Genomic DNA, 13,093 nt, shown 5'->3' on the forward strand with positions numbered 1-13,093 from the left:
CTATTAATTTTGGCTTTGGCTTGCTCTTGCTTTTCTAATTCTTTAAGTTGCATCATTAAGTTGTTTATTTGAAAGATTTCTAGCTTTTTTTAAATGAAGCCACTTATTGCTATTAAATTTCCTCTTAGTACTGCTTTCACTGTATTCTGTATATTTTGGTATGTTGTGATTCCATTTTCACTTTTTCAAGAAATACTTTAATATCCTTCTTAACTTCTTCAGTTGTCCACTCATTATTCAGGTGCATATTATATAATTTTCATGTGTTTGCATAATTTCCAGAGTTTCTCTTGTTATTGATTTCTAGTTTTATTACCTGTGGTCAGAGATAATATTTGATAAGATTTCAATTTTTAGATTTTTAAAATATTTTTCATGACCTAACATATGGTATATCTTTGAGAATGATCCATGCACTTAAGAGAAGAATGTGCATCCTGCAGCAGTTAGATAGAATGTTCTGTAAGTATCTATTAGGTCCATTTGTTCTATAGTGCAGATTAAGTCTGATTTTTTTGTTGTTGATTTTCTCTCTGGATGATATGGACAGTGCGGAAAGTGGGGTGTTTATGCCTCAAGCTCTTACTGTATTAGGGTGTATATCTTTCTTTAGCTATATAATACTTGCATTATATATCTGGGTGTTCCAGTGTTCCAGCGTTTGGGTGCATATATATTAACAATTGTTATAGCCTCTTGCTGAATTGACCCTTTTAACATTATATAATGACCCCCTTTGTCTCTTTTTATAGTTTTTGTCTTAAACTCTATTTTATCTGATATAAGCATAGTTATTGCTGCTGATTTTTGGTTAACATTGGCATGGAATATCTTTTTCTATCCCTTTATTTTCAGTCTCTATGTGTCTTTATAGGTGAAGTCAGTTTCTCTTAGGAAACAGATTGTTGGGTCTTTTTTTTAAATCCATTCAACCCATTTAATGTCTTTTTGGTCCATTTACAGCCAATGATATTGTTAAGTAAGAATGAACTATTGCAATTTTAGTATTTGTCTTTGGTTGTTTTGTGATCTTCTCTTCCTTCCTTCTTGTCTTCCTTTTTGTGAAGGTGATTTTCTCTAGTGGTATGTTTTAATTTCTTGCTTTTTATTTTTTTGTGTATCTGTCGTGTCTATTTTTTTATTTAAAGTTACCAAGAGGCTTACATATAACATCTTATAACTCATTATATTAAACTGATGACATCTTAACGCTGACTGCAAAAACAAACAAGCAAAGAGAAAAGTAATAAAAACGCTATCCTTCACTTCATCCATTTTTGTTTGTTTGTTTGTTTTGTTTTTTAAAGACAGAGTCTTGCTCTGTCATCCAGGCTGGAGCACAGTGGCGCAATCTCGGCTTACTACAACCTCCGCCTCCTGGGTTCAAGCGATTCTTCTGCCTCAGCCTCCCGAGTAGCTGAGACTGCAGGCATGCACCACCACGCCCAGGTAATTTTTGTATTTTTAGTAGAGATGGAGTTTCACCATATTGGCCAGGCTGGTCTTGAACTCCTAACTTCGTGATCCACCTGCCTCAGCTTCTCAAAGTGCTGGGATTACAGGCATGAGACACCATGCCTGGCCTCACTTCATCCACTCTCTATTTTGTTGTTTCTATTTATATCTTACTAACTGTCTTGAAAAGTTGTTGTAGTTATTATTTTTGATAGGTTTATCTTTTAGTCTTTCCTCTCAATATATGGGTAGTTTACATACCATAATTACAATGTTAAAATATTCTGTGTTTGTCTGTATACTTCCTATAACCAGTGAGTTTTGTACCTTCAAATAATTTCCTATTGCTTGTTAATGTCCTTTTCTTGCAGATTGAAGAACTCTCTTTAGCATTTCTTGTAGGACAGGTTTGGTGTTGATGAAATCTCTCAGCTTTTTTTGGTCTGGAAAAGTCATTATTTGTCCTTCATGTTTGAAGGATATTTTTGCCAGATATACATTTTAGGAAGCAAAATTACTTTCGTCAGCACTTTAAATGTTATATCACTCTCTCCTGGTCTGTAAGATTTCCACTGAGAAGTCTGCTGATGGACATATTGGAGCTCCATCATATGTGATTCGTTTCTTTTCTCATGTGGCTTTTAGAATGCTTTATTTATCCTTGATCTTTGGGAATTTTATTATGGTCTTGAGATAGTTTATTTGGATTAAATCTCTTGGTTTTCTAAAACCCTATACTCCAATATTTATTTTTCTTTAGATTTGAAAAGTTTTCTGTTATTATCCTTTTGAATAAACTTTCTACCCCATCTCTCTTTGTACCTCCTCTTTAAGGCCAATAACCTTCAGATTTGCCCTGTTGAGACTATTTTCTAGATCTTGTAAGTGTGTTTCATTCTTTTAAAGTATTTTTTCTTTTGACCGTGACTCCTCTGGCTGTGTATTTTCAAATAGCCTGTCTTCAAGCTCACTAATTCTTTCTTCTGCTTGATCACTTCTGCTGTTGAGAGAGACTCTCAGGTATTCTTCTGTATGTCAATCGAATTTGTCAGCTCCAGAATTTGTGCTTGATTCAAAAAAATTTCAATCTTTTTGTTAAATTTATCTGATGGTATTCTCAATTCATTCTCTGTGTTATCTTGAATTTCACGAGCTTTCTCAAAAGAGCTATCTTGAATTTTCTGTCTGAAAGTCATTATCTCTGTCACTCTGGGATTGTTCGCTGGTGCCTTATTTAGTTTGTCTGGTGAAGTCATGTTTTCCTGGATGGTTTTGATGCTTGTGGATGTTTGTTGATGTCTCAGCATTAAGGAGTTAGGTATTTATTTAGCCTTCACACTCCTGGCTTGTTTGTAACTGTCTGTCTTGGGAAGGCATTTCAAGTATTCAAAGAAAATTGAGTGTTGTGATCTAAATCTTTGGTCGCTGCAGCTATATCTGCATTTGGGGGTACCTGAAGCCCAGTAACACTGTGGCTCTTGCTGCCTCATAGAGGTAATGCCTTGGTGGACTAGGGTAAGATCTGAAATAATTAGCTGGATTATCAGGCAGAGACTCTTGTTTTTTTTCCCTTATTTTCCCCCAAGCAAAGGGAATCTCTTTCTCTTTGCTGAGCTGCCTGGAGCTGGGAGAGAGATATCACAAGCATTCCTCTTGCCCCCACTGTGACTCTGCTGGGTCAAACATGAAGAAAGTACAGCACTGGGTCTTGCCCAAGGCCCATGGCAACCACAGCCTGGCTACTGTCAATATTCACTCAAGGCCCAAGGGTTATTCAGTCAGCAGGTGGCAAATCCAGCCATGCCTGTCCTTTCCTTGAGGGCAGCAAGCTCCCCACGGGCCCAGGGCAGTTCCAGGAATGCTGTATTGCAGACAAGGCCTGGAGTCAGGAACTTTAGCAATCTCCTTGATGCTTTATTCTCCTATGGTTAAGTTTGCACCCAGGGCACAAGACTGTCCTTCCCACTCTTCCCTATCCTTTTCTCAAGCAGATGGAGTCCCTCCGCATGGCTTCACCACCCCAGGCCTGTGGCGAGTACTACCTGGCTACCAACAATATTCATTCAAGGCCCAAAGTCTCTTCAGTCAGCTTGTGGTGGATGCTGTCAGGCCTAGTCCTCTCTCTTCAGGTCAGTGGGCTCCCCTTTGGCCCAGGGCAGGTCCAGAAATGCCATCCAGGAATCAAGGCTTAGAATCAGCGACCCCAGGAGCCTGCTTGTTGCTTTACCCTACTGTGCCTAAGGTGGTACCCAAGCTGCAAGACAAAGACCCCTTCATTATTCCCTCTCCTTTTCTTCAAGCAGACAGAATCTCTCTTGATAGCCACCAGAACTGGGCATGTAGCTGGGTGCAGTGGCTCACGCCTGTAATCTCAGCACTTTGGGAGGTCAAGGCAGGAGGATCACCTGAGGTCAGGAGTTCGAGACCAACCTGGTCAACATGGTGAAATCCCGTCTCTACTAAAAATACAAAAATTTAGCCGGACTTGGTTGCAGGTTCCTGTAATTCCAGCTACTCAGGAGGCTGAGGCAGGAGAATCGCTTGAATCCAGGAGGCGGAGGCTGAAGTGAGCTGAGATTGTGCCACTGCACTCCAGCCTGGATGACAGAGTGAGACTCCATCTCATAAAATAAAATAAAATAAAATAAAATAAAATAAAATAAAATAAAAATAACTGGACATGTGCTGGCTTACACCTGAAGCCAGCACAACAATGGGTCTCACCTAAGGCCTCTGGGAAGTACTATCTGGCTACTGTTTATGTTTATTGAAGGCCCAAGGGTTCTTTAGTCAGTAGGTGATAGAGCCTACCAGTACTGGATCCTTCCCTTCAAGGCAGCAGGTTCACTTTGGGACCAGAGTGTGTCTAGAAATGTCATCCAGGGGCTAGGACCTGAAATGGGGACCACAGGACTCTGCCTGGTGCCCTATTCTACTGTGGCTGAGCTGGTATCCAAGTTGTAAGGCAAAGGCCCCTTTATTCTCCCCTGACCTCCCCTGAAGCTGGGGGAAGGCGTCTCTCCTGGAGCTGCAAGCTGTGCTGTCTGGGGTTGGGGGATGGATGATGCAAGCCAGATAGTACTTGCCACAAGCCTTTGGTAAGACCCAGTGATGTGTTGGCTTCAAGTGTAACCCAGCGCATGCCTAGTTTTGGCGGCTATTGAGAGAGACTCCTTCTGCTTGAAGAAAGGGGAGGGAACAATAAAGGGGACTTTGTCTTGCAAAATGCTTGGCTGCCCTGGCTGGCATCTCACTAGGTTGCATACACCCCAAGTCCACTGGCTCTGAGCCCAGCACAGCACTAGGACTTGCCCAGGAATTGCAGTTTTTGTAGCCTAAACTGCCTTTTGTTTATTTAGTACCTCAGAGTACTTTAGCCTGTGGTGGTGGTGCTATCTAGAACTCAGGTTCAGACTGCTGGGACAGATGAATCCCCAATGACTAGGGCTGGTCTAAATACTCCTTCTGTTAGCACTGGCGGAATTCTGTCCTGACGTGCTTTCCACTGTGACAGGCATCACTGAGTTCAGATGCAAAGTCCCACAGTCACTGTGCTATCCCTTCCCCGACTACATAGATTCTCTCTCCATGCCACGTGGCTGCTACCAGGGGATGGGAGAGGAGAGGTGTTGATAATCCAAGATCGTCTTTTCTTTCCTACCCTCTTCAGTGCCTCTTGCTTTGCAGTGATGTTAAAACAAGGCACTATGATTGCTCATCTGATGTTTGATTCCTCTGAACATGCTTTCTTGCATGCATAGTTAGTCAATTTGGGGTTCCTGTGAGAGGGACATTCGCTGGAGGGTCTTATTCAGCTATCTTGCTCCACCTCTTCTTACAATTTCAACTAGCACTTACCTGATGGCTAGAACTATTGAGACTTTTTGCACATGTTTATGTATTCATTGGAAAAGTGCCTGTTCAGATCTTTTCTCATTTTTACTGGATTGTTTGTTTTCTTACTCCTGACGTTAGCAAGTTTTTTCAATACTCTAAATAAAGTCATTTGCTACATTTGCAATTTGTAAATATTTTCTCCTTATCTATAGTTTGTATTTCCATTCATTTAACCACATCTTTCAGAAAGCAAATATTTTCAGTTTCAATGAAGTTTTATTTTTTCTTTTATCTATTACAGTTTTGGTGTTATATTTAGGAATTCTTTGCCTAACACAAAGTCATGAAGTTTTTCTCTACGTATTCTTTTAAAAAATCAATTTTACCTTTTTAATTATTTCTATTATATATTTTGAGTTAATATTTTGTGTAAGGTGTGAGGTTTATATTGAGGTTCATTTTGTTTGTTTGCACATAGATGTCCAGTTTTTCCATTGCCATTTGTTGAAAAGATTATCCTTCCTCCATTGAATCTCCTGGATCTCTATTTTGTTTCATTGATCTATGTGCCTGTTCCTTCACCAATACCATAGTCTTACTTATTGTAGCTTACAATGATAGTTGTAATTGAGTAGTGTGAGTCTTCCATTTTCTCCTTTTTTTTGCTCAAACTGTTTTGGCTATCACAGTTGCTTTTTATTTTTTTGTAAAAATTTTAGAATCAATTTGTCCATACCTACAAAACAACTCAAGAGCTCAGATCTTCATTTGTGCTTTGATCAGCAATGACCTTTTCTCAATAACAACTATCTTATTATCCCAAATTTCCAAATGGAGACTCCAGCTTAAATCACAGCCTTTCTTTGGGCTGCCAATATCTTGTATTGAGAAATATCTAATATTTATCTAGAAATATCCTAATGACTAACATTTAGTAAGTTCTACCTGAGAGGGCAGGCCTTTTCCCAAAGTGACTCAGTATTTGGCACCCAGGTGTCTGAGTGTGGCTTTTCAACCTTAGCTTTGCCTGTTTCCAAAAAGGTTTAGAGAGAAGAGTAGTTGAAACTTTTTTTTTTTTTTTTTTACTTTTATGTTCAGGGGTACATATGCAGGTTAGTTATATAGGTAAACTTGTGTCATGTGGGATTTTTGTACAGATTACTTTGTCAGCCAGGTACTAAGACTAGCACCCAATAGTTATTTTTTCTGATCCTCTCCCTCATTACACCCTTCACCCTTCAATAGGCCGAGAGTGTGTTGTTCCCCTTTATGTGTCCACGTGTCCTCATTGTTTAGCTCCCATTATAAGCAAGAACATACAGTAATTAGTTTGCTAAGGATAATGGCCTCCAGCTCTATCCATGTTCCTGCAAAGGACATGATCTTATTCTTTTTTATGGCTGCATAGTATTCCATGGTATGTATGTACCACAGTTTTTTTCACCCAATCTGCCATTGATGGACATTTAGGTTGATTCTGTGTCTTTGGTATTGTGAATAGTGCTGAAATGAACATACACATGCATGTGTCTTCATGGTAGAATGATTTATATTCCATTGGGTATATACCCAGTAATGGGATTGCTGAGTCAAATAGTAGTCCTGCTTTTAGCTCTTTGAGGAATTGCCAACTGTAAATGGTTGAACTAATTTACACTCCCACCGACACTGTATAACCATTCCCTTTTTCTGCAACCTTGCCAGCATCTGTTATTTTTTTGACTTTTTAACAATGGCCATTTTGACTGGTGTGAGATGATATCTAATTGTAGTTTTGATTTGCATTTCTTAAACTATCTGTGATATTGTGCTTTTTTATATGCTTGTTGGATGCATGCACGTCTTCTTTTGAAAAGTGTCTGTTTATGTCCTTTGCCTACTTTTAATGGTTTTTTTTTTCTTGTAAATTTCCTTAAGCTTCTTGTAGATACTGGATACCTGATCTTTGTCAGATGCATAGTTTGCAAATATTTTATCCCATTCTGTAGGTTGTCTGTTTACTCTGTTGATGGTGTCTTTTGTTCTGCAGGAGATGTATAGTTCAATTAGGTTCTACTTGCCAATTTTTGTTTTCATCGCAATTGCTTTTGGAGTGTTTGTCATGAAATCTTTGCTAGGCCCTATGTCCAGACTAGTATTTCCTAGGTTTTCTTTCAGAGTTTTAATAGTTTTAGGTTTTATATTTAAGTCTTTAATCCATCTTGATTTGCTTTTTGAATATGGTGAAAAAAGAGGTCCAGTTTCAATCTTCTGCATATGACTAGTCAGTTATTCCAGCACCATTTATTGAATAGGGAGTCCTTTACCCATTTTTTGTTATTATCAGCTTTCAAGATCAGATGGTTGTAGGTCTGTGACCTTATATCTGGGCTGTCTATTCTGTTCCATTGGTCTATGTGTCTATTTTTGTCCTAGAACCATGCTGTTTTTGTTACCGTAGTCCTGTAGTGGAGTTTATAGTCGGGTAACATAATGTCTCCAGCTTTATTACGTTTACTTAGGATTGCCTTGGCTATTTGGGCTCTGTTTTGGTTCTATATGAATTTTAGAATAGTTTTTTCTAGTTCTGTGAAGAATGTCATTGGTAATTTGATAGTAATTGCATTGAATCTATAAATTGCCTTGGGCAGTGTGGGATTTTAATGCTATTAATTCTTAAAAATGACAAAGGGGATGTTACCACTGACCCCACAGAAATACAAATAACCATCAGACACTACTATGAACACCTCTATGCACACAAACTACAGAACCTAGAAGAGATGAATAAATTCCTCAACACATACAACCTCCGAAGACTGAACCAAGAAGAAATTGATTCCCTGAAAAGACCAATGATGCACCCTGAAATTAAATCAGTAGTAAATAGCCTACCAGCCAAAAAAAAAAAAAAAAAAAAAGCCAAGAACCAGGCAGATTCATAGCCAGATTCTACCAGATATACAAAGAAGAGCTAGTACCGTTTCTACTGAAACTGCTCCCAAAAAATTGAGGAAATATTCTTCTTTCCCAACTCTTTCTATGAGGCCAGCATCATCCTGATACCAAAACCTGGCAGAGACAGAACAAATAAAAAGAAAGCTTCCGGCCAATATTTGTGATGAACATTAATAAAAAAATTCCTCAACAAAATACTTGCAAACTGAATCCAGCCAGCACATCAACAACCTAATCCATCGTGATCAAGTAGGCTTTATCCTTGGGAAACAAGATTTGTTCAACATATGCAAATCAATAAATGTGATGCATCACACAAAGAGAACTAAAGACAAAACTACATGATTATCTCAATAGATGTAGAAAAGGCTTTCAATAAAATTCAAAATTCCTTCATGTTAAGAACTCTCAATAAACTAGGTATTCAAGGAACATACCTCAAAATAATAAGCGCCATCTATGACAAACCCACAGACAACATCATACTGAATGAGCAAAATCTGGAAGCATTTCCCTTGAAACCCAGTACAAGACAAGGGTGTCCTCTGTCACCACTCATATTCAACGTGCTATTGGAAGTTCTGGCCAGGCCAATCAGGCAAGAAAAAGAAATAAAGGCATCTAATTAGGAACAGAAGAAGTCAAACGATTGCTGTTTGCTGATGACATGATTCTATATCTAGAAAACCTCATTGTCTTATCCCAAAAGCTCCTTCAGTTAATAAACAACTTCAGCAAAGTTTCAGGATACAAAATCAATATACAAAAATCACTAGCATTTCTATACACCAAGAACAGCCAAGCCTAGAGCCAAATCAGAAACACAATCCCATTCACAACTGCCACAAAAAGAATAAAATACCTAAGAATACAGCTAAGTAGGAAGTTGAAGGATGTCTACAGTAAGAATTACAAAACACTGCTTCAAGAAATCAGAGATGACACAAACAATAGTTGAAACTATTAATATAATTCACGTCTTAAATTTACTATGAATTTTAGTTATCTGGGTATCAATGTCTATTTTAGTAAATTTGTTTTTGTTTTTTGTTGTTTTTTTTTTTTTGAGACAGAGTCTCACTCTGTCAACCAGGCTAGAGTGCAGTGACACAATGTCAGCTCACTGCAACCTCTGCCTCCCGGGTTCAAGCGTTTCTCCTGTCTCAGCCTCCCAAGTAGCTGGGACTACAGGCATGAGCCACCACACTCGGCTAGTCTTTTGTATTTTTAGTAGAGATGGGGTTTCACCATGTTGACCAGACTGGTCTGGTCTCAAATTCCTGACCTCAGGTGATCCACCAAACTCAGCCTCCCAAAGTGCTGGGATTACAGGCTTGAGCCACCACGCCCAGCCTATTTTAGTAATTTTTAAAGACTAATTGTTTAACTAATGACGTTATTAAGTCTGAGGAATCAGTGTTGAGGATTTTTGTTTTTGTTGTTGTTTTTAAGTAGTTCTTATAGTCACACTTGAAATATAGCAAGTGGATATTTTGACCAGGAATTCCAAGCTTGAGGATGTAGGAGATAGCATGTCAACAACCAGTTCAACTTTATTTAAACCAATAAAATATGATATCTGTGTTTTTCAAATTCAGTTTTATTTATTTTTTGTTTATGCTTCTATGGGGATTAGCTCGTTATGATTACTTGTTGATGAGTTAAGCATCCCCCCACCTCCTGTTCTACACATTAATCACATACATATTAAGGAAAAAAATACCAATGTGATAACCAAATTTTGTAAATACATCATATTCACACACTCTTTTTTTTTTTTTTTGAGATGGAGTCTCTCTGTGTTGCCCAGGCTGGAGTGCAGTGGCGCAATCTTGGCTCACTGCAATCTCCGCCTCCCGGGTTCACGCCATTCTCCTGCCTCAGCCTCCCGAGTAGCTGGGACTACAGGCTCCCGCCACCATGCCTGGCTAATTTTTTGTATTTTTTTTTTTAGTAGAGATGGGGTTTCACCATGTTAGCCAGGATGGTCTCGATCTCCTGACCTCATGATCCACCTGCCTCGGCCTCCCAAAGTGCTGGGATTACAGGCATGAGCCTCCGCACCCGGCCCATATTCACACATCCTAAAGTTGGATTGGGAACAATTTGACCTTCATTTTCAGGTAACCAGATTAGTGTGCTAAAGGCTCTATTTTAGTACAATCTAGGACCAGGTATTTCTGAGAAGCGCCACTTACTAGAAAACCCCCATGGATTATCTGGTTGTCCTCTTTTTCATGCTTGGATACACAGTCATGTTTGCTTGAAAAGAAGCAAGGCCAACATAGGAATCATTTATCTCTAGATTTCATCTGAAGCTCCTCTTGTTGGGGCTCCGGGACTTGTGCCTCCTGGGCTGAGTTGCTAAGGCTATGAACAAAAGTGTCTTTTTATACTGCTGAACTGAATTGTTTCCGCCGCAATTACTTTAAAGGGAGGACAATTTCACTTCCAGTGAACTACAGGGGCTAGATGATATGAGTCAGAAAATTGGATGTAAAATGCACACCATTTTATGTCCCCCAAGGACCACATGCTCCTCTAAAATTTTCTCTCTTGGAATCTTTATTGTCTAATTTGCTAAGTGTATATCATGGGTATTTTAACTAAGTCATAGCCTATTAACTGACAATAGAAGAGTTTATATTTTAAGAATTTGAAAGATTTTACACAGTTTCATTTAGGTTTATAACTCAGTTAAATCAGGTTTTCTCGGCTGTGGGAGTACTGACATTTTGGGTGGATAATTCTTTGCGTTGGTTGGGGGCAGGGGGCTATCCTATGTGCTGTAGGATGTTTAGCGGCATCTCTGGTCTCTACCCACCAGATGTCTGCAACTCTTTCCCTCTATCTCCAGTCAGAACAATCACAAATGTCTCCAGACACTGTTACCTGACGCTGGGGAGTAGGAAAGCAAAACTGTCCCTAGCCGAGAACTACTGAGTTAGAAAACGGTAGCAGTAAGTATCAATAAATGTTTGCAGTGTTTGTGACTTCAAGTTTGGAAATAAAGTCTTAATTTAAAGACCAAAAAAATTACATTTTGGAAAACTTGTGTTAAAGCCTTCACAGTGAAGGTGAGCTATAAAATGCATTGGCATTTATATTAAATGGATGTATTAAAATAGTCCAATGTTATAAATTTCCCAAGTCCCCAATATCTCTTTTCAAGCACGGATGACATAAAATCATAAGTTGCACATATGTGTCAAATTCACTTGCTTTTGTGATTTAATTTTGCCATAAAATATTTACTTTTCCTTTATAGACAAGTTTATTCTTCTGGCTGTTGGATATTTGTATTTTATGCTGAACTCAATGGATTATAATAGAGCAGCTATTTGTGGAATCGTGTGAAAATATTCATGGCATTTTATTTTAGAATCACACATCTTTGTATTTAGTGCTGCAATTTTATGCAATTCACTTATGAAATGAATATGTTTTTCCTGTTTTTTAAAACTCATTTTCATCCTTCTAAGTACCTCAGCAGGAGGTCTTTAATAGCTGTGATGTACTATTTTTCTGTTTGACTTTGCTTGTCCCTCTACAGAAGGCTAGTAACTAGTCATCTAATGCTACCTCCTCTTCTCTCTATTGTGTGGTGTGTGAAGTCAGACTGATTTTTCTTAGATTTAAAATGGAGGATAGAATTATTCTCTTGAGACAGTAACTCTAAATTTTTTTCATTCATATGAGGACTATTTAAGACTCAAGGATATGAATGAAAGGAAGTAGCACGATTTGTTAGGGGGTAATTTTTTATTAGGAAGTAAAACATTTTAAACAATAACATTTACATCACATAATTTAATATTTCTACTCCCAGATAAATAAACCTCAGGTAATTCAGAAGTAGTAAGGAATGTTTCCACAATTTCAAAAAGTATTTGTTATTGTAATATAACTTAATTATATGTAAAATATAAACATTTTAGTTTGTTCTTTTTAGTAACCACTTATTAAAATGGCAAGGAGATCTGGTATTAAAATAAAACATTTATTATACTGAAAATCCAGCTGAAAATGGCCACTTCTTCCTTTGGAAAGCATTGTTTACAGAATTGTAAATAACATAATGACAGTCTAAAATAGCCTTTGCAACTAGAAATGTAATCCATCTTTTTCCCATCTTTGCGAAGGTGACTTTCACCACTGTATTTAGACACAGACTAGCTAGGTACTGCAAGGGATTACATGTATGTATGTATGTATATGTATGCATGTATGTATGTATGTATTTAGAGATAGAGTTTCACTCTTGTTGCCCAGTCTGGAGTGCAAAACTAAACAAAGCACACACCCAAGAAAATAACGTGATTTTTTAATTCCTCTTTAGCTTGAAAGAGTAGTAGTAACTTCATTCTTTCTGTATGCGTATAAAGCTCAACAGACAAGTCTGTTCTAGGACCAGGAGTCACGAGACACAGTGGTGAGGTGGCTAACTTTGAAGCCCATGACCCAGGGAGGCATCAAACCATAGGAGGTTGGAGTGGGATGGTTTCTGGGAAGCACTGCTGGCCAGTTTTGGGAGTAGGAGTAACCAGGAATTTTCAAAGGTTTCTGTTTATTTTCAGCACACTTTAAAATACTACTAGTTGTCATGTAATACCCGAAGGGATTAGCAGACACGAGCAAAACTAACCCGGTGCCCAGGGATGACAGCACACTCACTTAACTTATGTAAGCTCTTAAAGCACCCATAAGGCACCCCAAATACACCATTCTGTTACTTGCCTTTCAGCGCTCAGCGGTTTCAGTGGAACTGTTTCCTGCCTTCTCAATGTTCTCTCATTGACGCCCATGACAAAATTCATGAACGCCCCAGGAGACATGGTCACTCCCAGCCTCCTGTCCCTGAGCT

General features: G+C 38.5%; 1 long non-coding RNA gene across 3 annotated transcripts in view; it reads left to right on the forward strand.

The window, feature by feature from the left end:
• LOC129393662 (uncharacterized) overlaps window positions 1–13,093 on the forward strand; it is a 111,922-nt gene that overhangs the window by 36,934 nt on the left and 61,895 nt on the right. For 2 of the 3 annotated variants that reach the window (XR_008620703.1, XR_008620704.1), the window contains one exon: window positions 1,308–1,449. This is a non-coding gene — a long non-coding RNA (uncharacterized LOC129393662). The remainder of the gene's footprint in view (window positions 1–1,307; window positions 1,450–13,093) is intronic. The other variant, XR_010109648.1, reaches the window with a different exon arrangement.

Source organism: Pan paniscus, chromosome 14 (assembly GCF_029289425.2).
Source record: "Pan paniscus chromosome 14, NHGRI_mPanPan1-v2.0_pri, whole genome shotgun sequence".
Classification (NCBI taxonomy): Eukaryota; Metazoa; Chordata; class Mammalia; order Primates; family Hominidae; genus Pan; species Pan paniscus.